The sequence below is a fragment of the Pinus tabuliformis genome, chromosome X (genome assembly GCF_031772625.1).
Source record: "Pinus tabuliformis cultivar Carrire ecotype Pingquan chromosome X, CPIR1, whole genome shotgun sequence".
NCBI lineage: Eukaryota > Viridiplantae > Streptophyta > Pinopsida > Pinales > Pinaceae > Pinus > Pinus tabuliformis.
This window is the reverse complement of record NC_142308.1, coordinates 1,479,202,778-1,479,229,820: the sequence shown is the minus strand read 5'-3', so window position 1 is coordinate 1,479,229,820 and position 27,043 is coordinate 1,479,202,778.

The following is a 27,043-nucleotide window of genomic DNA, read 5'->3' as shown; positions in this document are numbered from 1 at the left end:
AAATTTGTTGGTTGTCTCTTGGTTTTGTTTGTGTTTTGGGTTATCTAGCTATGCTACTTTTGGGACCCATATAAAAACTAGAAACAACTTCTCTGTTTTTGTTTTACTCCCATGGATAACAAATGTAGTTGGAGTGAAGTTGGGAGATAAAAAGGCCTCTGTAATGTATGTTGTATCTCTTTGATGAATTAATGAAAAAAAATCATCGACCAAAAAAAAAAAATTAATGTGGATTATAATTAAAATATTTTAAATTTCAAAATTAAGTAATATTGATGTGTACTTATAATATATTAAAAACAAAAAAATAATTAATGGTTAAAACATTTAAAGCAGTTTTAGTATTCTACATTTTGATCTCAGTCAAATCTATCTAAAATCCAATAGACATTTGTTAGATTTGTAAGTTTAAGTTGTGCAATATTTACAAGCGATCAAATATGTCAAAGTATAATTTTTTTTTTTTTGACTTAAAATAGGTTTGCAACTTACTAAATTTGATCCCTCTCGGCGCTCGCCAGGTCCATGGTTAAGATGGATCTATATCGATTTTAGATCAATTTACACCTTCCATTTATTCCAAGTTCTCTGTGTCGTGCTTGAAAATGGACTAAATCTTTTTGTATTCTTTTGTGGAAATTTATTTAATTCAAACCAAATTATATGTACCAACTACTTTAGGTGGATTTTTTCATAAAATAATTGAGAAAGTGTTACATGTCATTTTTTCACCATTAAGAAAATGACTGCATATCTAGATATGTCATTATCTGATGAACCTTTTTTATAATCCCCTACAAAGCCAAAAGAAAAATCATTCTAAGAATAGCAAGAATCTTGGATTACATTATCAAAAAACCCTAATTCCAAGCATTTTCTCAAGTAACATATTAATAAAATGTGGCATCGCATGTTCAGTCATTATTACCTATGAGCATTGCCGCACCTGTCTCCATTAAAAAGTGTGACACCCTTTCTACATGGGTAAAAATAAAAAGTGAAATCTATAAGATTTTTTGAAGAATCTTATCCCAACAACATGGACTCGAGCCCCTATCTATATGGGCCTCCAAAGATTTATGTCTCTAATCCCACCCATTATGGAACCTATTCCCTCACTTTCATGGATCTCATCCCATGCAAAATGGATCTCCAACCTCCTCTCCTTTCTTATAAATATTGTGCAGATCAAAGGAGAAGGGGTTGAATTTTTTATTACTTGGTTTATTCCCTTATGCTGTCAAATTGATATTCAAGGCTTGTTTGCAAAGGAAGGATTGGGGATCTTTGAGTGGAGGCTTATGACATCAAGGCTTGGGTTGTAATTTCTCCCTCTTATTTGATAATACAATATATATTATTTTTCTCACATGATTTTCTTATTGTTTTCATTCATTGTTTTAGAGCTCCACAATGAATACCATTGGTTAAGGTCTTATATCATTTTATAGATCCACCTCACATAGCTTTGAATACGTTCAACAATCCATCTCAACCAAAAAAAGAGAACCCCATCACACCATGGCTATCCAAAAATGGCAAGGCTAGGGTGAAAAACATTGTTACACCTGGAAAAACCCATGCCATGATAGAATAGAACCACATATAATACCACGCATGCCAAATCTAGCAAGGAAATCACACATTCAAAGTGATACCTACAGAGAACCATGTTGTAGTTTCTTGATCCTGTTCTTCCTTGCTTTCTCCTTCCTTGTTCTTACCTACTTTTCCTTTCTTGATCTCATGCACAACCATAGAAAAATCTTGAGCCAAGAGCTTACACTGACTAAGAACTTAACACTCCAATGAAGAAGCTTGCCAACTGATCCTCAGAAGCCTTTTTATGAATGAGGCCTCTATTTTCTTCATTTTCCATTATTTTCCTTCATTTTCCTCCTCACATGCAACCTATGACCTTTCACCTCCTTTTTCTCCTAATTTCCATTATTTTCATAAAAAAATGTGCCAAAAAACCTTTTTGCCTCTTTAATGCCTTATCCATTGCCTTTGCCAATTTCCCTAGCCATAAAAAACCAAATGAAAACCCACTAGGATGTCCTACCCACCATCCAGCTTTGAATACATGTCCCATCATCCATGGTATTTATATATTTTTACATGGAATTTTCACGAGGGCTGTTACAGAACCCTCCCCCTTGGGGGAACACCGTCCTCAGTGTCTAATGACACCTATAACCAACAAGACTGCTGAAAATAATAATAATAATAATAATAATAATAATAATAATAATAAATAAATAAATAAAAATAAAAATAAATAAATAAAAACAAAAATAAAATAAATAAAAATAAATAAATAAATAAAACTACCCATGGATCTTTATAACATAGATCATTACAGTATATACAATGAAAGGCATTCTCAAAAGAAAAACATCATGACAACATGAGAACATACCGAAAAGTGAAACTTTATAACATAACTCATTACAATATTTACAATAACCACATAAACACATTTGCTAAACCAAAAAATAAAGGATATGATGCCTGCATCTGCAACAAGGGAATCCAGAGCCTCACACCCCCACCCTTAAAGTAATACCAGGATTCACCTCCTTCCTAGGAAGTCCAAAATCCACTACAAATTCAAATCTACATCCAATGTCCATTGCTACAATCCTGTGCCACTTGTCACTTCAACAAACAATTACTGGCTCATTTTTCCAGGGTGCACTCCCAATGTGCATTAGATTCCATTTGGTAATGCTAATGGAAAAAAAAACATATCCGTGACCTTCACTTATCTGCTACACATTCCCTCAGGAAATCTAGTCACCCCTTTTGTGGAGTCACTCACCTTCCAAGTTCCTTTGCATCCCCTATCTCGGGTGATCCATCCCTTGGCGAGGCTTCCTCACATCGGAAGATCAAACAACCAAGGCATATACTTGCCTCAAAACCATCATACTAGTCATAACATGCTCCTAGAAAGAAATGGACACGATTGTGTACCAGTGTCCCATAATGGCCCTGCTGCTGAAGTTCTTTACCAACATACTATTTCCTTTTTGAATTCCTTTTCATCGTTGTTGCTGATTCTTGCAGTTGATTTTAACCACCCAACCAGGCATTTCCATGCTTCCTGTACCAAGCACATAACTTCCATTAGATTTAAAATAAATTGAAATAACTTCAAATCATACCTCATTTATAATTCGTCAATAAGGTACACTTGCAATCCTATTTACTTCCTGTCACGACAAGTCAAACTAGCATCATGTATAAAAACATCACATAAGGTTAGCTCAAAACATAACTATCATAGATCAAAATCATAAATCACATGTAACCATCATAAACCAAAATCATAGATCATATGTAATCATCATAGACCGGAATCATAAATCATATGCATACTAAAACTAAAATACAATATTGATACTTATCCTTCATCGATCCTTACTTCTTCCTTTGTTCTTATTCCATATGCACTCTATATTGGTTGCCACACCAGACAAACACCTAGTGCCTACTCCTAAACCATGTTCATGTACACATATTGTGCATCACACACATACAATCACACACTTCATACAACACCATGCAATAAATGCACCTACACCTGACATTCAACACATACACCTACACCCAGTGTACAACACAACACAAATACGTATATAGAGTGCAACATAATGAATGCATATGTCACGATACCATGACTACACAATGCACATACATAGTACTGCATGCCCGCAACACAGCATGTACAACATGCACTCAATCCCACACGTACACTAGTACCACATGTACCAAGCACTGCCTGCACAACGTGTGCACAACATCACATGTACATGGCACCACTTGCATAACGTGTACACAATGCCATTTGTACATTGCACCACTGTACAATGTGTACATAATACCACAAGTACACAACACCACACACACGACATGTACGCAACACCATTTGTACATAGCACTGCATTTCCAATATTGACATAGCATCATCTGTACCCAACACTGCATATCCAACATGTGCACAACACTGCATATCCATCATGCACATAGTACACTATGTACACAATACCACATATCCAACATGTACATAGCACCATTTATACCCAACACTAAATATGCAACATTCCTACAACACTATTTGTACTACACCATGTACATAACATTACATAATCAACATGTACACACAATAAATATACACCACACCGCATGCACACAACATCACATGTGTAACAAGTACAACATATATGAAATATGCACAATAGTCGTACCACACATCGAAAACCACACTGAATCTTTACCAAGAAACCTTACTTCCAGTGTCTTATTCATGCTTGTCCCAGCATGCAGCAGACCAAATTGCTTTCACTTCACTGATGCATCCCTCGATATAACTTGTCCATACATAAGCATAGGCATAATACGAGCATACAATATAAATTCATATTCACATGATATAGACCTCATATGTTTGTCATGACTACTCTTCCCACTTGATTCCTTATAGACTAGGAAACTCTTCATTCCATTCGGCTGCATAAGAAATCATTCCTCCACAAGAATGATCCCTGACAACCATGTCAAACTTCAACATAGATACATACACACATGCATATATAATCATTAGCATAAAACAATCATCATTGTTTTAGACAATGACATACATACACACATCCATGTATACTTATAAACATTGACATAATCATGATCATAACATAATTAGCAGTTATCAAAGTCAAGGTTAAGAAAACTTCTGTTATTCATACACAACATGTGCAACATTAGCAAACGTTGTTCCCATCATATCCAAGGAATCTAATGTCTCAGATCCATTCACTTCACCTTTCCTATTACTTTTCTCATGACTATACTTCCACTGTCCATTTACACCAATGGACCGAACCAATCTAATCAATTGTCATAGTCTTACCTTCCGATGTGCTCCATGCACAAAGCTTCATATGAATCTCACATTACCTGTTGAGTACCATACAACTCTCCCAGAGCTCCATCTACTCTTCCTCTTCCCCAAACCAATTCCCCAGACTCAAAACATAAAAGGCAAGAATGGAAACAACAACAAGAAGAAAACCATGAAAACTAATAACAACACGACTCCAAAAATGAAGTGGTATGGCCATACTCTAGACATAAATCAAGCTGAAAATAAAGCGCAAGCAAATAAAAAGTGAGTAAAAGCACAAGTTTAACAACAAACACCAAGACTCAATCCCCATGGTTCCTAGGGAAATTCAACCAAATCCTTCTTCAAGATTTCATAGAAACCTCTCTTTACCATGCAGTCCCCTGCATCATATTTCCATAAACACATAATTGTCAATGTATAAATAAACATAACAATACATTAGTTACCTTATCATGTTGTGCCAAGCACGTTCCTTGCAACTAAACATGTCCATGCCATCTCTCAAGGGACCCTAATCCTTTGATAGATCCACCTGTAACTAAAGACTAACTAATATACTTGTCAAGTACATTTTCATGAATCTAGCACATATCTAGATAATTTCAAACAAAATCAAGGTTAAAAAGACTCCCTATATGCAAAGCACTCGTTCATTTGGAAATAGATTTTACAAACATAACCAAAGGAATTATTACCTTATTCCTCTCTTCTACCTTTACCCTGCTACAACTGAGTCTTACTATATATTGTCGCGTCACCCAACTATTAGTTACATAAAAACATCAATTATTACCTCGTTAGGCTAATACCAATCATTTTTCCTGCAGCAACTCACACCTGTCAACCACAAGTTCCAAATATCAAGACAATCATATATATCAATTTGGTTGATTTTACAAAGAATCATGTCATAATCCATAGTCATTAGACATAATGCTACAACTATCATCTACTAAGCTCAAGTACATATGTGTTAGTAAAACCATCTTAAAGCAATATCATTGGAACACATACTCATATTATGAAATTCATCAAACATTCAACCAACTTGCAAACATAGCATGTTAAATAAATCAACTAGGCACCAAACACTCAAACACCAAATATACGTCATAATCAAACAACCAAGCACCAAATATATGACATAAGAAAACTCATACCTTAATGTATATCAGGGGAGGCTATCTTATCTACACAATAAATCTAGGTTAGCACGATACAACTTCACAACATATCAACTCAAACATAAATCATGATATCCATAACAGTAACTAACTAACATGTTCACGTCATAAGCTCATAAGAATTTTTCGTTCATGCATAACAATCACATATGTACAATCAATCTAGATTAGTACGACACCATATCACAAATATGTCAGCTCATACCTGAATATCACAACCATAACCATCTGCATAGGTCAAACCAGGTTAACACAATACATATAACATCAAGATCTTCAATACAATGAACATAACCATCACGCATATGACCAATCCAAATTACAACATCAATATCTCAATGAAATAACCCTAATTGTGAACTTAATAACATATAACAAAAATAATCTATATATCATGCTCATCAACAACATAAAACCGAATCGTCAAGCTAACTATCATATAGCAACAACAAGTTAACCTATAACATACTCATCAACAACATATCATATAACATAATCATCAAGTTATCTAACATAACCAACAATAGCAATGCTTACAACCACATGTTACTATCATTCTTGACTATCTGACTCATGTGCATATGACTATGCTAATCAACTATCATCTATCATGTATGTAACCATAACATTAAAATACATGTAAATAAACCTAATGCATATAAAAATCCTTAACTTACATACCTTCATGTCCAACATACAATACCTACATTCTTCTAGCTAGAGTCCAGTCATCAATGCATGACCATACCAACTACACAAACCATGACCTCATGCATGACAACAACCATTACTCCATAGTACACATTGCCACATGCAACCCTCAACATGCATAAGAAATGCATAATCAACTACACATACACATAGACACATGTAGTTGAACATATGCGATCAATTCTTGTAATCAACTTACAAGACTGATACATGTAATCCAAAATATTCAATAATGTAACCGAACATACAAGGATGTAATTAGGTGACATAAAATACACATATAAGTGACATATAACCATATGCAACTAGTCACATACACATGACAAATACATTTCGCGAAATCAATATCAAAATCTTCATGATAACCATACTACAACCCTAATCAATCATCAAGCAAATGCAACAAGCACATGAAATGCAAGCGTAGGAGACACACGTGCAATTGGCATACATGCATGACTAATACATTCAACCCATCCAGTCCAAGAGTTGAGCCATGCTTTGATACCACTTTGTAACACCCTCCTCCCACATCCACCCAAGTAACCAATGCCAACTGGGGTAAACATGAGACGAGAGGCTACTATGATCATATTTGACCTCCTAGGTAACATTAAGGAAGTGGAATCGACGAAAAATGACACACATTCATCCAACATCATCAACAAAACCATTATGAGACATGTCAACCACTCAAACAACCTATCCATGGGTCCCACTGTTGTTTTGGACCTCTTAGGCCATGGTTTCTCTCATGCTATGGGCAAGGGAGCGATCAGATACCTGAATTCACTCTCACAGGTCTGCATGCCAGTGACTGTGGACCAAACTTGTATGTTCTATGCTAGCAACCCCAGGATTTAAGCCACATTTTCAGGCCCAAATCCCAGGCCACTCCCCATAATGGAATGAAAGCTTGAAATCAATCAAAGTACACGGAAATAATGCAACAAAAGAAATAAGATCAACAAGGCCTTAAACAGAACCCTACTTGCCATGACAGGCATTTCATCAAACATATTGTCAACATGTAACCTATATGTATAAAAAACAGAATTAAGTGTATGGATCTCATACTTATCTTAGAAACGCTATGAACCATTGTTCCCTCATGCCATTTTCTGCATTATCATCTATTAGGTCATAAACACTTTATCCATTCGTGTACATGTAAAAACATGCTAAGAGAAATACATAGATATTGTCACAAAATGTACAGATAACCATCATAATAGAAACAATAATAGCGTAAAGATATCAGCCATCAAAATCCACATATACATCAGTACATTTTCTCATGAAAATCAAGGGAATGAATTTCTCATTAATGAATGCAATAAACCAACTAGGGATGGGACTACCACGTTCCACTCAACCATAGAATGGCTGAGCCAAATCTCTCTTCATCCATTCACCCCCTGCCATATTCCAAGCATGAATGTCGGACTCAAACCAAAAGAACCAACAAGGGCATACCGAGGCTAAACCACCTCACCCTCATAAAAAAAAACCATGCTTTACTGTAATCCATCCCGGATTAGTAGGCCAACACAATGAACACATCATAATAGAATTTATTGTCATCTCCGCCCAATCACTAGGCCAAAAAAGCATGGATGCCACCAAATTTCTCCACCTACTACGTAAGGAATTTTCTTGTCTCCTAGTCTTTTAGGCTTTACCAAAATTCAAACCTAGATCACTGGGCCCTAAAGAGAGACCCCAGTCTCTCAGGCTTTACCACAATCCACACCAAATTACTAGGCCCTAAACCGAGACCCACTCTCTAGGCTTTACCACATATCCCAACCTAGGATTACTAGGCCCAATGGAGAGCAAACCACCTCTAGGCTTTATCGTATATCCTACCATTCACCGGTAAGCATACCTAGGCCATCTGAGGTAACACAGAGTCCAGTACAGGGGTGACATGTGTTATATCATTTCGGAGATCTACCTCACTCAACTTCGAATCCATCTGGAAATCCAACTCAACCAAAACATGAGAACCCCATCACACCATGGCTATTCGAAAATGGCAAAGATAGGCTAAAAGACATTGTTACACTTGGAAAAACCCATTCCATGATAAAAAAGAACCACATGCAATACCCTGCATTCCAAATCTAGCAAGAAATCACACATGCAAAGCGATACTTGCAAAGGACCTTGTTGTAGTTGGTTGATCCTGCTCTTCCTTGTTTTCTCCTTCCTTCTTCTTGCCTTCTTTTCCTTTCTTGATCCCATGCATAACCATAGAAAAATCTTGAGCCAACAACTCCAAAAAAAAAAGCTTTCCAACTAATCCTCATAAACCTTTTTATGAATGAGGCCTCTATTTTCTTCATTTTCCATTATTTTCTTTCATTTTCCTGCTCACATGCAACCTGTGACCTTTCACATCCTTTTTGTCCTAATTTCAATTATTTTCATAAATAAATGTGACAAAATACATTTTTGCCTCTTTAATGCCTTAGCCATTGCCTTTTCCAATTTACTTAGCCATAAATAACCAAATGAACACCACTAGGATGTCCTGCCCACCATTCAACTTGGAATACTTGTCCTATCATCTGTTGTATTTATATATTTTTACATGGATTTTTCACAAGGGCTATTACACTTAGAAATCATATTGGGGAGCATTTAGTTCTTTAGTAGCTTCCTTTTCCTTTTGTTTCCTTCCCTGGCTTGCAGTACTATGGTGTCTGTGTTTTTATTCTTAAAACTTTGTTTTTTAAGAACTTTTGAGAGAGAAAAAATTTTCTTTTCATATCAAAGGTGTCATACTTTCTTTTGAGAAAAGTGGGACATTTGGAAATTTTTCACCTTTATTTTAATAAAAGTACAACATATTGCACCTATCCTATGATGAAAGTGCGACAGTTAAAACTTGTCGCAATTTCCTTTTGATAACAGTGTGACAATTGAGAAATTGAAATATTTTACCTATGTTATAAATGCGACACTGCACTAGTGTTGAAAATAATAAAAACAAAATAATATCAGGAGAGACAATAACCTTGGTGGAAAATTCTTTATGCCCAATTGTATATTCACAAATAATGATGATACATTATTCTTTCACACATGAGCCTTTCTATTATAGAATTGAGGTTCTCATAACAAATCACCAATTTGGCTAATTGGTTTAACCCTCTCCATAAATTTGTCCACAATATCTCCACAAATGTCTTAGCTAATTTTGTGTGATCTCCATCCCTAACTTCTCTTATTATCCTCATGTTTGGTTATACATAGACTTCTAGAGTGTCTACTTTCAATATTAATATTTTTATTATTCCATTATTTTGTGAATACTTATGATTCAATATGGACTTATAGTTTGTTTATGTGAGTATGAAGTTAACGTTCCCCCCCAATCATAAATTCAAAGTAATAACTTGGGTTGAAACTCTTGAGTTGGGCCTCAATGAAGAACTACCTGAAAAACCACCAAAATTGGATGCCAAAAACTCTAATATGAAGAGAATGAACCAAGAGAAGTGAATCAATTACAAGTTTGATATATCCTTGAAAATGATTAACAACTTAATCAAATTCCAAGATGCAATGCAAAAGTATTTATTAATCATTTTCTAGGTCGAATGACCATCAAAGTGAACAAAAATGCCCATAATATTGCTCCCATTCAACATCCCGATCACTTGCCCACTGGAAAATTGTGTTGTTGTCAAAAATTTCAATCTGAAATCCATCATCGTCATTTCATTTTCAATTTCATCATCAATTCTCCCCTTTGTCAACTAAAAGGAGAGACCAATTCACTTGATTTTTGAACTTCCCCCTTAATATGTAGGAGAGTTTCACCATTGTACTAGCCCTTTCAAATAGATGACAGTACCATCTTCATTTGATTGTTGGTTGCATTATTTGTCTTCATGTGAGATTGAATTATTTGGTAAAACATATATAATCATTTGAATGTTGACATCTCTGTGATGAGTGATTCTTCTTGCCATGATGGTGACAAGGATGGAGATATAAAGAATGATCTTCCATATGACCAGTTCTATGACAATGCTAACATTTTGGCTTTTCTTCAACTTTCTCATCGAATTCTGATGTTTCTTGATCAAGAAATCCTCCACTAATGAACTTGATTAGTTTTGAATAATCAAGAATATGAAAATTGTTGTCATCTTTGTCATAGCATAAACCATATTATTTTTGGTTGCATTGGATTTCTTTCTATGGCTTGATGATTGGCTTGAAAAGTTGAACTTGATCATGTACAACTTATACATTTGTATTTGTATTCTTGAGTGGCTTAGAATCATGACCTTCATCATCTTTATCATCACTATCATTATCTTGAAAAGAGGATTGTTATGAACCAAAACCTATTAAAAAACACAACCCTTCTGCTACAACTCATCACGTTGTAGTTGTCATTAAAGTTGGAGAAACTCACTTGTCTTGTGTGCCTCATGTAGATGCATTTTAATGTCAAGAAGAGTGGCTTTGCTGATTTTCAGTGTGTCCTCAACAATAGATATTGTCAAAGTATTTAATAGCTCTAACAATTGAATACTTTTCTCCATTTTAACTCGCTCGCTTGAACTTTCGCCCTTGCACTTGTTTTCTTAAACTTGCTTTCTTGAACTTCACACTCACTTGATCTTAGATTTGTGCTTTTCTTCTTTCAATTTCATGCTCACTTGATTTTGTTTAACAAGTTTAGGGTGTTGTCTAACACTGAAAATGCACCCAAGTTAATGATTTTACAATGAGTAGACGACAAGTTCAAATGACTTCTCTTGAAATAACTCAACCACCTATCAATTATGACTTAATGATTCAAGGCTTGGCTGTCACGTTCAACTGAGAATGCATCCTTTTTGTTACCACACAAACATTTATTAGACTCTCAACTCATCTTCACTAATAATTTTCAATTTAACTTTGACTTAAATTTAGACTTTTCCATTTAAATATTGTGAACTTGACCAAATTAAAATATTTACATAACACTTGGACTTGAATAACAAAATGACTTCATTACCCAAAAGAAGACTTTTTTTTTTTTTTTTACTCATATGCATTTTGACTCTCTTATCCCTTTTAAAATATGACCACCCATTTATATCTTTGAATACAAAATGACCTCACTCTAAAACATTACTTTAATGAAAAAATCCACTTATCTCTCGAATATGCTTCAAATCTCCTGAAATAATTCTCAAAGAACCTTTTTTAATATACTCCTCTAAATATTCTTTTTTGAACCCGAAATTTAAAAAAGATTGTGTCACTTTGTTTTATAACAAATAATTTCTTACTTAAGAAATATACTCCATTAAAAGTGGATCAAAGAATATTTTAGAATGTTTGACTTTGGAGATTTGATCGCGTGATGGAGGAGAGAACTCAAATATTTGAAGGAGGGCGTCCACTTCAACGCATGCATTAAAATTTGAATCGATGCATAAATACTTCAACGCAAGTATTCAAATCTTAAAAAATAATACCTTTCTATTTTCACAAGTTCAACATTACTTGTAGGTTCCACGAGACAACTGCAACAATCTAGTGTTTACGGTTCCAAGTTCCATGACCTATGTTCTATAAAACATGTTCTAATGAGTTGATGTATCAACTTTATGCTTCACATGTACACAGTACATGAAGCTTATTCTCGTAGTTTAACATAGTTGCAGTGACTCAGCTTCAATGCTTACAAATAGTTTGCAGGATCACAGTGAAGCCTTTGAATGTAACCTCCTTCCTAGAAATAGCTCTCACGCGGTTCTCATGTCAATACAATTACGCGGTTCTCATGTCAATACAATTACGCGGTTCACACAGTTCTCACACATCTCTTTTTAATATACTAAAGTGGTTATGGAGACATTAGCAGTGGATAAATGCGCACTTTTAATAAAATATCAGTTCAATACACAATTAGAGCAGGTCATATGAGCGGGAAGGAAATTTAGGTAATAATGAGTCTTAAATTACTTCTTAATTTGAAATATTTGAATTTGATTTTTTGTCGGCATTGTGTATATGGAAAACATTGTAGACAAAAATTTAAAGCTGGTAGTTATACAATAAAGGAATTTTGAATTATATTCATTTTGATCTTTGGGGACCGTGTAATATAGCGTCATATCGAGGTGCATTTTATTTTGCAAAATTTATTGATGAATAATCCGAGAATGTTTGGGTTTACATGTTAAAAATAAAGATGGATGTATTTAATGTTTTTAAATAGTTTTTAAAGTTATGGTCGAAAAGAAAATAGGCAAAACAATTCAATATTTATGAACTAACAATAGTGTTGAATTCACTTCCTTATAATTTTAAATGTATTGCAAGGATGAAAGGATTGTTAGACACAAAACCATTTTCTATACTCCTAAGAAAAATGGTGTTGTTGACTGTATGAACAAGAATCTTATGGAAAGAGTTAGGAGCATGATCAACAATGATAATCTATAGAAGGAGTTGTGGGTAGAAGTAGTGACCATTGCTTGTTATTTGGTAAACCAATCACCTTCAATCGCTATTAACTATAAAATTGTTGAAGTTTTGTCAGGTTAGTCTTGTGACTATTCAAACTTAAAATATTTGGTTGTTATGCCTATGCACTTATTCCAAAGAATCAATGTCCTAAATTAGACCCAAAAGAAAAATGTTATATGCCTTTTTTTGGGTATGATGATGTTGTGAAATGATAAATGTTATCGGATCCTTATGTGCGCAAGATTATCACCAGTAAATATACAACATTTGATGAATCTTGTAGAAATTTGATAGAAATTGCAACTGCTCAAGATTTCGAACTAAAAACAAGAGACACAAATTCTACTTTACTAATTTGCGGAATGGAAATCACAATTTAGAACAACATGCATAGACATGGAATAGGCAAAAGCACAAGTACATAGTGAGTTCTAGGGGAACCCAACTGGGAAAATCCCCTCAAGCCTCTTTGCATTAATCAGATGAATAGAGAAACTATTACAATTGCATGCTTGAGCTCTGATCACCATCTGCAAAGGTAAAACTATTCTCACTACTGAATGATAACTTTTGGGAAACACTTAGCCAATTTCTACCTCCTCCATCCTCCTATTTCCTTGCTCAAATATGAGCTAATTCGAGCTCCTAAATAATAGGGAATTCCCTATTTCCTTGTGCAAATCCCAAGGATTGATCAACTGCCTGCATGCACAATTTTGTACACTCGACTAGTATACACATAATTTTACACTAGCCTTAATTCCTCCACTCCATCTAAGGAATTCGAATTCCATGCATGCATGAAATATTTTGGGTTGCTTGATTAGTTAACTCACAAATCTTTTAGTTAGATTTTTTTTCCCACTGCACAACTGGCCTTCAACTGACTCTATTATTTGTTAAAGGTCAATTAAGTGAGTACAACTGAAAATAGCTAAACTAGATTGCTAAAATTTAGCAATCAATACATGCATGACTAAACTCCAAGCCCATTAAATCAAATTTACTGAGTTTATTGAGTGACAAGAGTAATGTTACACTAGTTAACTACCTTCAAGTTGTCCCACTGATGTGGAAATTTGATTTACTCAATTTGACTAAGGCTATAGTCAAATTGAACCTTTCTTGCTACAGTTTCTAACAAATCTTATCTTCTAAAAGTAGATGTTGAAAAAGTTGAATAGGAACACGTATTGCAAGATCAACAAATTCATTTGGAGACTCAACCATTTTTTGCAAAATCAAAAGCAATGAGAAGCTTTTAAATAAAAAAATATGAAGAAGAGATAAAGGAAAGTGTAGAAGTTCAACGACTAATCACTCTTAAGAGGTCTACAAGGGAAAGAAATCCTCACAAGAGGTGTGCATTTTTTGCTTTAGTTTTTTCCTCGATTACTAAGGATGGGGGAGCTTCTTATTATCAAGAAGGGATAAACGACATGGATAGTGAAAAATGGATTAGTTTTATGGATGAGGAAATATATTCCTTGGTTAATAAAAAAACATGGGACCTTGTAGAACTTCATAAAGATAGAAGTGTTGATGGATGTAAATGGGTTTTCAAATTGAGGAGAGATATTGATGGAAATATTGAAATATATAAAGCGACATTGGTAGAAAAAGGATATTCTCAAATAGAAGGTATTAACTTTCATGATATTTTTCTCTAGTTGTAATTTTTTCTATTCTTACGATGTTAGCACTAATTGCATTACTTGATCTTGAGTTAGAGCAGTTAGATGTTAAAACAAATTTTCTTCATGGAGATTTGGATGAGGAGATCTATATGGAACATCCAGAAGGTTTTGTGCACGAATGCAGAAGGATATTAGTTTGCAAGCTGAGGAAATCATTGTCTGGCTTGAGACAATCACCCAAACAATGGTACAATAAGTTTGATTTATTCATGGTGAGCCAAGACTTGACTAAAAGCGAATATGACCATTGTGCGTACTTGAAAATTTTTAATGGTATATTCATTATATTAGTTTTGTGTGTTGATGATATGCTTGTTGTAATCAAAATGATGGAAGAGATCAACAAGTTAAGGGATAAACTTGCTAGGATGTTCAATATGAAGGATCTTGGAGTTGCAAAACAAATCTTGGGCATGGAGATAACTAGAGGCAGGAAAATTCAAAAGCTCTAGTTATCACATCAGAAGCATGTGGAGAAAATACTTGTAAAGTTTGGGATGAACAATGTGAAACATGTTAATGTACCTTTGGCTTCTCATTTTAAGATTTCTGTAGGTTTATGTCCTAGTACTGATGAATAAAGGAGTATATGTCTTGTGTACTTTATGCTAATGCAGTAGGTAGCTTAATGTATGTGATCCAGTGTATACAAGACCTAACATTTCACATGCAATTGTAGTTGTCAATAGGTTCATGGAAAATATAGGAAAATAACATTGATGAGTAATGAAATGGATGCTTATATACATCAGAGGCACAAGTGACCATTGTATCATTATTAATGGTTGCGGCGATTCACTTGTGGATATGTTGATTTAGATTATGTTAGTGACCCTAACAAGAGGAGATATACTTCATGATGTGTCTTTACTCTACAGATGGATATATTAGTTGGATGTTAAAGCTTCAAGAAATAGGTGTTTTTTCCACTAACAAGGTAGAGTATATAGATGCTTCACATGCTCGTAAAGAGGCACTCTAGTTGAAGGGTCTACTAGGTGAGATTGGAGCAATGAGGGAGAAAGTGAATGTATTATGTGATAGTAAGAGTGTTATTCATTTGGCTACTAATCCATCTTATAACAACAAGAGTAAACATATTGATATCAAATACCATTTTAATATAGGTAATTGATGGAGAAAAAGTAGAATACAAAAAGGTCTACACACAGGAGAAGTGTGCTGACATGTTCATGAAACCAGTTTTGGTAGAGAAGTTGTGTTAGTGTTTGGCTTCTCTTGGCTAGTAGAAAAGATGATGAATGGGCATGGGAAAGGGATTAGGAAAATTGTTGTCAAGGTGGAGATAGTTAAAAATGACAACAATTAAATAATTATGTAAATGTAATTTTCTATCTCAGTAAACCTTGTTTTACCAATAAGGTAATTGTATAATGTTAGGCAGTTCATAATGGTGCCTATTGATTAAAATGTTGTAGCATGAGAGGAAAAGTATATGAGAGAGTCATTGTTTAACCCTAATCAATAAAATTATTCCAATCCCTTGCTCCATGGAGGTTTCCTTGACATACTGTTAGGGTTTTACAACATATATCTTGTGTCTATGTTTATATTTTCAGTTTCCCACTTGTTTGTGAATTTTTCTTCTTGTTAAATCAAATTGACGGGTTCAAAAATACCAAGAAAGACAACTAAGAGCCTCTTTTGATTGAAAGATGAAACTGTTGTTTAATCACAATTAAGTTGTAGTTATTTTATTACACGTTTAAATTATTATCGACTTTTTTTCTCTTATTGCTAATAGTTTTTAATTACCAGGGACATTCATATTTATCTTGGGTGATTTGTTACAAATCACTCATAAATATAAGTAGGGTATAAGAATTATCAATTTTTTAATAGTGGTAGTCAGAAAAGATAAAATGTTGAAACCAAACTACTCATTAAACCATTATTCAGTTTTATATTTTATTTTATTGATCTAAGATTTAAATGTTTCCACTCATTTATGGACACTACAACATATATTCCTTACTAAATGTTTATTGAGCCCATATTTAAATCTCTACCTTATATAACCATTGCAACATCTATCCCTCTTATACTAGCATGTATAGCACCTCTTAACACAATTACATGATATTTGAGAGTTTAGCCACCAAATAGTCCTTTCAAATCCACCCTTCTACTCTTATTGATTATTTTGAATCCTTGTATTTAGTAAAAATAATGATAATATTAAATGACATTTTTAATTGATAATTTTGTTTTATTTCATTTTTAATTAAATAAATCTGCCCTTATACTCTTATTTATTAGTTTGAATCCTTGTATTTATTGACAATAGTGATAATAGTACATGATATTATTATTTTTGGCCGATAAAAAAAACTTTCATTTGTTCATTAAAAAGATACATATTGTAGTCCAGATCACCTATGCTCTCCCGACTTCACTCTGAACATATTTCTTAGCTAGGAGAGTAGTACAAAAACAAATAAGATGTTGCCATTTTTTACATGAAATCCAAAGGAAAAAAGGCACACATCCCAAAACCCAAACACAACCAATAGAAATCATTTACAGAAGAGGATTTGGTGAATGAGAAACACCTTGGGCCACAAGGTGGTAGTGACCTTTGTGCACATGGAAGTTGGTGTGAGCCAGCCGCACTTCAATCTCATCAAGTCATTCACTAGTTTGATGTTAGATTCATCATACAGAGGTAAGACAATCCAAAATTTCCCCTTGGCTAAATTGAACATCATTTATATAAGTAATAGTCTCATTGCAGTCTTCATTCCTCTACTGGCAAATGACATCGAGACTGGCCACAATATCCCATAGTTGGTCGACAATCAAGGTAAGCGAAGGTGATTACACCACATGACCTGATGACTGAGCGTGATCGCGGGCAAGCTCACCCTCCATTTCCACACTTCCTTTCACATCATTATTCTTAGCCCCCAGATTGGTCCGCTCCCCAAGAAGATCCCGAGGGCCAACACCCTACTTAGCTCGACCCCTATGGCTATTCATAATTGCCACATAGTCTCTGCACCAAGTAGTTAAAAAATAGGGGTTTCATAAACCACACTCACTCTTCCAGTTGTTCCAAAACTTGAGAGGGAGCTCAACCACACACCACACACAATGGCCATGATTTTTTCTAACCCACCAGTTATGACTCCAATTGACATAATCACCCAAAAGCATACCAATGAAACAAGAGGGCCTCTGAATTTGGCCACCACAAGACCCCCCAGCGATGATAAGACTTAAGGTAATGCCCTCCCGAGAAGGGAAACCAGTCAGAGATGTCGAACAAAGACAAAAAAACATAACTCCAAGGGTAATTCTAGCAGGAGGGAAAATCACCACTTACCAAATTTTCTCTAGAGTCACAGAAGCAACACTTAGGGTTGAACTCTGTCACTCACCCTGCCACCACACAAGAAATACTCGACATTGCATCCACCCACTCAGTGGATTCCCAATTCAGTTCTCTAGGATCCCACACCACCCTTACAGGCATCCCAAGAAACCCCACCCATCAAATGCCACATTGGTAGCCAACTTCCTCAGTAGAAAAACCTCTCAAAACAACGGGCATGCATAGGTGAATAGCTTGTGCATATAGATTTTGTAGAAATACTCACCCAACTGCCCATGCTAATGAATGAAATGCAGTAGAATGCTTAAGAATGACAAAATATAAAGAGGCCTTTCACCTTCTCGATGCGTCAGATCCAACGATGCCACTTGGTGTGGCTTCCACGTTTCTTATGAACACGTGTCATATCCAATAAATTCACTCCCCTACGGCCATGCATAATACTCTGTGCTCTCCTACTCCCATTGGAGTATATTTAATAACATTATTAATTGATATTTTTGTTTTTCAAATATCAAGGTCTTGTGTGTTGGTCAACCACCCTCCAAGACTATTTCTCCTTGTATAGATATGACTTTATCCAAATCCAATCTTGTATGTCGTAGGCAGGGATGGAATTTGACCCGCGCCAGCCAACAAGTAAATTTCTTTTCTGACCAAAAGTCTCGGCGGGTGGTTGACCAACATTTTTGTTTTTAAAATATTAAGGTATTTTGGTTTTTAACATTATTCAGGCGTGAAGGTCATGTCTATGATACCACAGTAACCCGCCAATTTTGGTAGAATCCTGCTAATTTATTTTGGAAATCTCAATTACAGTTCTCAGGTTTAAAGATTATTAAGTTTAAAAAATTTAGTGTTTGGGGTTTTTGATAATGTTGAATTTATTTCCACTATTTAAAACAATATTCGAACACTCTACCATTAAATGTTTTAATAAAAAAATTCACCAAATTTTGGTCTCGGTCTCTAGCCAATCCTTCTATACGCAACTTCACATTCACGTAGTCTAAATTAAATGAGTTTGGATTAGAGGAAAAATGAAGTAGAAATTATCAGTCTTAAAGTGACTTCAAAGTATTGCGGGGTTTTCAACGTCCACATTTTTTCAGTCATTAATCATTAGATTATAAAAAATTAGGAAAAGTATAATAAAAGTTGAAAGTTATTATACCTGCTGTAAGCAGATATAATGTATGCAATTTTGCATTGACTTTATATTATTTGTCTTTTGGCTAAATTTTTTTGAAAAATTTCCAAAGTTTAACATTATAAATTAAAATTTGTTATTTTTAAAGAATATTTAAATTTATTTATCTTAAATATTATTGGCTGAATTTTTTTAACTCTTATTATGTAATGATAACATATGTACTCTTTTGTACAATCTCTTTTACCTTTTTATGTACATCCAACCCATCACTTTGTACTCTGCACTCATCCATTAAACAAGAGCTACATAATAGTGAATCCTACTGCTTAGTTTAAATATAGTTAAATTAGAGTAAAATATTGAATTTAAGTTAGCGTTAAGGTTTAGAATTCAATCAATTAAGATTTCACATATTGGTGAATTCTTGATTTGTACAATAAAAGAGCAAGTATTTCAATGCTAGTGAAAATATGTTCACCCTAGCAAGAAGATTTTGTCGGCACCTCATGATTATTTTTCCAACCCCCTAAGCTAAGAAATGGAGATATGGCAAGCCGAGGTCAATTGGGGATTAGGGTTCTAGCTTCCGTTATTAGGTTTAAGATACCACCAACTCTTTGTGGACTAAAAAAAGCTTTCCCCATTTTCCATATTGTAACATATCATTGTTAAAGAAGCATAAACAACACCATAAGACAAAAAAAAATATTATTTAAAAATTAGTTGACTCGAAAGAAATTGCATTATATAAAAATTGCATTCTCCAACTCAAATATGCACTTAATCTTGCATTGAATATATAATTATATTTTCATTTACATTTGAAGTATATTAGTTGATCTGCCTGAAAATACAGATTTAGTGCAAATTGGAATGACGTATTCTCACATTTTTTAAAAATATTGTAGTTAATCATATCAATAAAATAAGGGTAAAATTAAATAAAACAATATTGAAAAATGATATAAATTTTTTAAATAATGTTACTAACCATAATAATAAAATAAATAATCCAACTATTTTTGGTTTAGTTGATGAATGGATAAATTTGGCATTAACTCTAGATTTTGTACAACATTTTATGGATCCCTTATTTTTCAGCTTTAAATTGTTCCATGTCCCTTGAACTCATGACCATCTGTAAAGACATAATTCAATGGATCCAACTATTATACTATTGCCATGCAATTATGTCTCTAATAAATTTACTCATGTTAATTGATCTATTGAATTGGTAAGTTTCGGTTGAACGTATCTAAATATATGCCAATAAGTTTTTGGTGTTCTCAAAATTTCTTGCATGACCTTTATGCTTCGAAGTTCACCACACTAATGAGGTCAAGGTCTAAAATACTAGAAACATTTAATGCCTCTGCTGCTAATGAGGTTAGGATCTAAAAGATTAGCAACATTGAATGCTTCTGCCCCTAATGAGGTCAGGGTCTAAAAGACTAGCAATATTTAGCACCCCTACCCAATAATAGGATATTCAAATGTTAAATGTTGAAGCTTGGTACATATATAATATAAGATGCTTCTGTTTGTACCATTAAATGTTGTTTTATTAATAAACTGTACATCATTCTTATTACAGTAATAATAACTTACATACGAAAAGAAATCATTGTAAAATAAGGCTGTAGCCAATAAAAATAGAAAAAAATAAATTAAAATATTTTTAAAAATTAAATATAATTTTTCTTTATAATGTTAACTTTGCAAAACCTTATATGATTTTTAGTCAACTGGCAAAGTAATTCATAGTCAAAGTTATTTCAAACATGTAATACCTGCCTGCGGCAAGATAATAACTTACCATCGACTTCTCTTTACCCGTGAAAATGCAAACTTTGTCATTGGGGTGGGAATAAAATATTAATATTTATCATTCGTGTAGAATCACAAGGAGCCTCATGTTTTAAGTTACACATATTAATTTATTTTATAAATTTTCTAATTTTTTTATATAAACAATATTTTCAAACAAAATCATTTTTACTTAAATTTTTTATATTTTAATTTTTTATTATTAACTTTTTATTAGTAGTAAATATTTAAATTTTATTTATTGTCTGGAAATAGTTGAAAATTTTAAAAACCATATACTAAATATATTTGACATTTGGGCATTGATCAAATATCCCATTTCAACGTTGTAGATTTAATCTAAACTCTCAAATTTACATGCTTGTGGGTTATCTTAATAATATCTATATCACTCAAATTATCATGGATTAGTTGTCATCATAGAGAAATTTGTTTACTTTAATTTAACTATATATAGACTAAATGACAGGTACTCGCTACTATGTAACACTTGTTATTATCGAAATCTAAGAGACAAATCCACAACAGAATATTTGTGAGTCTTTATCTCAAGGCATTAAATGTCTCCTTAAGGATGGGGACAATAACCATCCTAGTTGCTATTACATTAAAATTAAACAAGTTTTGATGATCTTTTTCTAAAAAGAGATTGGGATTGAAGAATAAAAAATCGGTATGAAAAGTAAGAAGGAGATATTATCGGTAAGAAAAGTAACTTCAAAGGAAAAGGATAACTCAAAATGTTTTTCAGATTTATATACTTTTCCCACTCATCAGTAATTAAGTTATAAAAAATATTGGATTTATATCTACTTTCTAATGAAAATAAATTCAATATCTTTAATAAGATTTGATTATATTTAGAACATAATTGAAAAAAACTACACCATCATCACAGGCATGTTATTTGTGAAATGTGATTGGACAACCAAGATTGTTGTGAGGAAGGTGGAAATGCCATGAATTATAATTATTAAAAAATATTAAGGATGGATGTATGGAAATGAAATAAGTTATAATGATTAAAAATGTGGAGAAAATAATCAATGGCTTTTTTATATCTAAACACATCAAGAGTTGGAGAACTGAGTTGTGTATCTCTCATTTATCTCTCGTATTCAAGGGTTGGTTTTTTTCGTTAATTATGTGATAACCTCACAGATGAGGAGAAAATGCAGTAACGCAGCTGACCTTCTTTCCAATCTCAGGTGTGAGGATAAATACCTTTGCTTAAACTCAATCTGGCCAATGGAAGAACAAGCAAATTGGATTGAGTCCCTATAATCCATTTTGGAAGATGATAGAAATTCCCCAATGGGGGTGACTAGTGAGGAAATGAGTGGGTTTGGAAAATGTGCTTTCCAACCTACTAATGAGCGACTAATAAATGTAGAGGGTGGTGTGGCCAATCCCCTACATTCACGAGCATGCGAACAGTAGATATGAAGGACGCCATGGAATATGACTCGTAGATCTTTGGTTTAGAATTTTCTATCTAATTGTAGCATCAAGGTGATGGGAAAAAGCCTGGTTCCCCACTACAAGAGGGATGGATTAAGGCAAGTTGGAGAATTGTGAAGTCTGATAATTTCTGCTCAATAATAATTCTAGCGAACTCTCCTTTTTCTATTCTTGGTGAGATTTATGTACGAACAACTATTAGCTAGGTTCTATTCCTAATTTTTTTGGGCGGAAGCTCTATGTTGGAGTGGAGGATAATTGGGCAATGGGAGGAAATAGAGAGGGGTCGTTTCATTGTGGTAGATGATCGTTGTCATATGAGCGCTCCTCCAGAAACAGAGACATAGGTGTCTACTTCAACCTTTCAGTCTTCACAACTTGACTCCATGATGGCCACCTGGTCCTGGGTAACTCTTAATTCCTTTCTAAGATTCGTCAATTCTTATATCAGTATCTCAACCAGCTTATGGTTTTGGTATGTGGGTGGTCTTGTTTGTTTATGGGCTCCTGATTGGCTATTTAGAAAAAAAAACTTGCATTTGCTTCCTCTTTGTGGAGAACCTTCTATTCCATTGATCGCTAATCACCTTTGCCAATGTCAGTTCTCATATAGTAGCTTGTTATACCTTTTCCTGAGTCTAGATTTGGTTTGTTTGTGTTCGTAGACATCTGTCCTACACTCGGCTCTGGCTTTGGTTTACTTTTATCTCTAGACCCCTGCCAATGGTAACTTCTATGTGGACCCGTCATGTAAGACCCTTTTATTTAATGTGCAAAGACAAGGAATGTTCAACTAATGTGGAGGGGGAGGTCGCAACCCCTAGGGGAAGAACCATGCCCAAAATATGGCCTAAGAATCTACTAAAACCAATCATTTATCCTTCCCCCCTAAAACCTATAATGAGATCTACCAATTGGAATCCCTTGCTACAATAGAAAAATAAGCTTTATTTGACTCTGAGATACTAGAGGAATTTTCTAACTAGGTTTTGACCTTGGTCATACTAAGGGAAGAAAGAATAATACCTTCATTCAATATCTCTTTAATAGCGAATGAAGACCCTAATGGGAAGGGTCTTAAAAAATAAATAGGAAGAAAGGTATGATATATTTGCAAGTTTGGAAAACATAAAAGGTGTCTAGAGAAACTAGTGAGTGTGCTTAAAAAGAATGAACATAAGGCTAGCTCATATAGAGTACCACCTCTAGTGTGATCATGATGCTTTAGCTCCTCCAAGCTCAATTGCTAAAGACCTAGTACTTGCCACCTTCTCAAACTCTAGGATATCTAAATGTTAACTTGCAATTTTTTACTTTACAATATTGTAGTAGATACGTTGATTTTGGTAAAATTGTTAAATTTGTTAGCATTCTCGAAAAATTACTCAATTGGTAGGTGGTTAAAAATATCTTGTTTCCCATTAGGTAGATTGAGACCACTTACTATGAAACATGTTTAAGATGGCTAGTTGTCTCATGTACTTGGTTTTTAGATAGTTTGAGATAATATAAAATTAGCTTACAAAAAAATATTAAATCCCAAGATGTAATAAAACATTAAAAAATAGGGGTTATCTCGAGTGGTTGGAGAGAATGGATGTTATCTCTCCCACCTATATTCAATTCCCTGCAAGTGACATGATGATGAAAAATATTGTTGTACTAGAAACATGCCTCTCTTGCTGTGGGGCTTAGAGAGAGGATGATTTCCTTTGAAAAAAATATATATTTCCCTTGAAAATATATATATATATATATATATATATATATATATATTATATTGATAGTGTTTTTTTGTAGTTTAATATAAGGAGAATGTGTCATTTTTATAGAATTTGATATGAAATTGATATATGTTATTTTAAAATATTATTTTAGTGTGGATCATAAATAAAATATTACAATGTTTGAGTTAAATAATATAATTTTATAATTTTCATATTTAGTGAACTAAAGAATTAATTGGAAGTAAAAAAAATATTATTTCATTTAGTTCCCTCTTATTTTCAATATGAGAGAGATGTGCAACATTTAATGCTTAATATGAAATTGACAAATGGAATTTTAAAAATATTAATAAAATAAAATATTTCAATGTTGATGTTATAGAGAGAGGGAGAGAGAGAGATGTTTATGTTTAATGGCCATAGTCTATTTTTTAATTTATTTTTTTATCAGGCATATGTTCTAGTCAATTTTGTTAGATATTTGTTGATGGTGTTGGAAATCCATCAACCATGGGGGTCTCCCCAGTATGAAGTCCCAATTAGACCTCACACTGTTTGGAGTAAGATCCCCATCCAGATTATTGGCCCGGACACCATAACTTAAAGGTTTTCCTCAACACTAATCAATAACATAAGATAGTATGCACATAACCTTTGAAATCAGAAAGTAATTTGACACTATGAAACACCAATTGTAATGTCTAAAATGAGAATTTCATGAGAGGGAGGTAAAGAGTGAGTCTCTAGAAGGAAGGTAATAGTACTATCCTAAGAGAGGCACAAGAGAGCAAGGAAAGATCCGTTAGTTATCTAGTGAAACAACTCGCATAGACACAATGAACATTAAATAAAATACAACACATGTTCAACAAGATAAGTAGCAAAGGCAATGAAGTAGTTCAACTTCCTTAGTACATATGAACATAACATATATTTCAAACATCTAAAGAGTAGTCTTACAATATTCATGATACATGCATGAAAATGTGTTGGCTCCGCGAGCTTCTTATTATTATGTGAAACATCCAAGTACACAATTACAATGGTGAGCCACTAGCTCTAAAAGTGGAATATTAAGTCACTTTTTGCTTCTCCAAAGAATTATCTTCTCTCTGATGCTAAGCTAGAGAATCCAAGGCTAACTCTCCAAAGGCTAAGCCTCCAAAATCCATTTATTTGAGTTATGAGGTTTCTTTTATAACAAGAGGAATGACCTTTCATATCCTCTATTACTCTTGGGTTACCCTCGTGACTCTTGGACTTCTAAAATACTCTTTTGTCCATATATGATTATGTGTATTTCATATTCCACATATGACTCTTGGACATCCATACATTATATTTTTTCCTTTCCATTTCATAATTACATCATTACATCCACAAATTATGTGGAAAGACACATGGACACTCTTGACATTGTGATGGCACTGGTACAAGCCACAACTTGACAATGATGACATGGGCACCATGATAAAGAGACAATACCAAGTTGTTCTTATTGCTTCTTTGTCTTCAATCTTCATGAGAGGTCTGTTTAATACTTAATCTTCATGAAAGATCTACTTTTTTCTTCATCCTCACCCTCCAAGGGGTTAAAAATAGGGAGTCTTCAATATGATCTTGATCTTCCAACTTCAATTGCAATATGTTGTCCCTTCATCTTCTTGTTCACTGATCAACCTGTCTTTACCACTTTAGAAATCTCTTCTAGAATTGTTTCCTTCTCCTTCTCTTAGATCATCATCATTTCATGTCAAGATATAATACCTATAACTAAAATCACTAAAGAAAAGATGACATCAATCTTCAAAACTCCTCATCTAGTTTGTTTCATGGAAATTATTGATTGAACTGAAACTAGTTACTGGATTGGAAGGAAGGCTCACAGATTGTGCGGTGCACAGTTCCATAGGCTAGGAGTGAGGTTTTGAGGCTTGTGACTATGAAATTGCGCAAAACTAGAGGCCTAGGCAAGAATACTACGCAGTTGAGGGTCACAATGATTCAGGCTTTCCCATTGTGACTGCGCAATGCGTAGTTCGAGAAAGAGAGAGAACCAAAGGATTACGTAATTGCACAACTCAAGGAGCCAAGAAGGGAGAATGAAAACTAGGATTGTGTCATATACATAAGAAGAATGAAAAGGAGGCATGATTGCGTAGTTATGGGGGCCAGGAGGTCCATATTGAGCTATGCGACTGTGTAATGTGCAGTGCTTGGAGGCAACAACTATGCATTGCACAAATCCAGGAGGAAAAGGCAAATTCTTGAGGCTTGCCAACTATGCAATGTGCAATTCCAGGATGATAGAGTGAGTCCAGGTTGGTCGGGCATGAAACTTTTTGGAATTTGACTAAGTGTGGGATCAGTGAGGTGGAGATGAAACAAAGGTATAACTTGAACATGAGCACACATTCAGAACCATTGAAGACACACATAGGAAACTAAACACTAAAAAACAAGATGATCAACTTAATATGATGGCAAAATAAAAATCTCCTCCAAGTACGACACTTAAGATACACTTTGC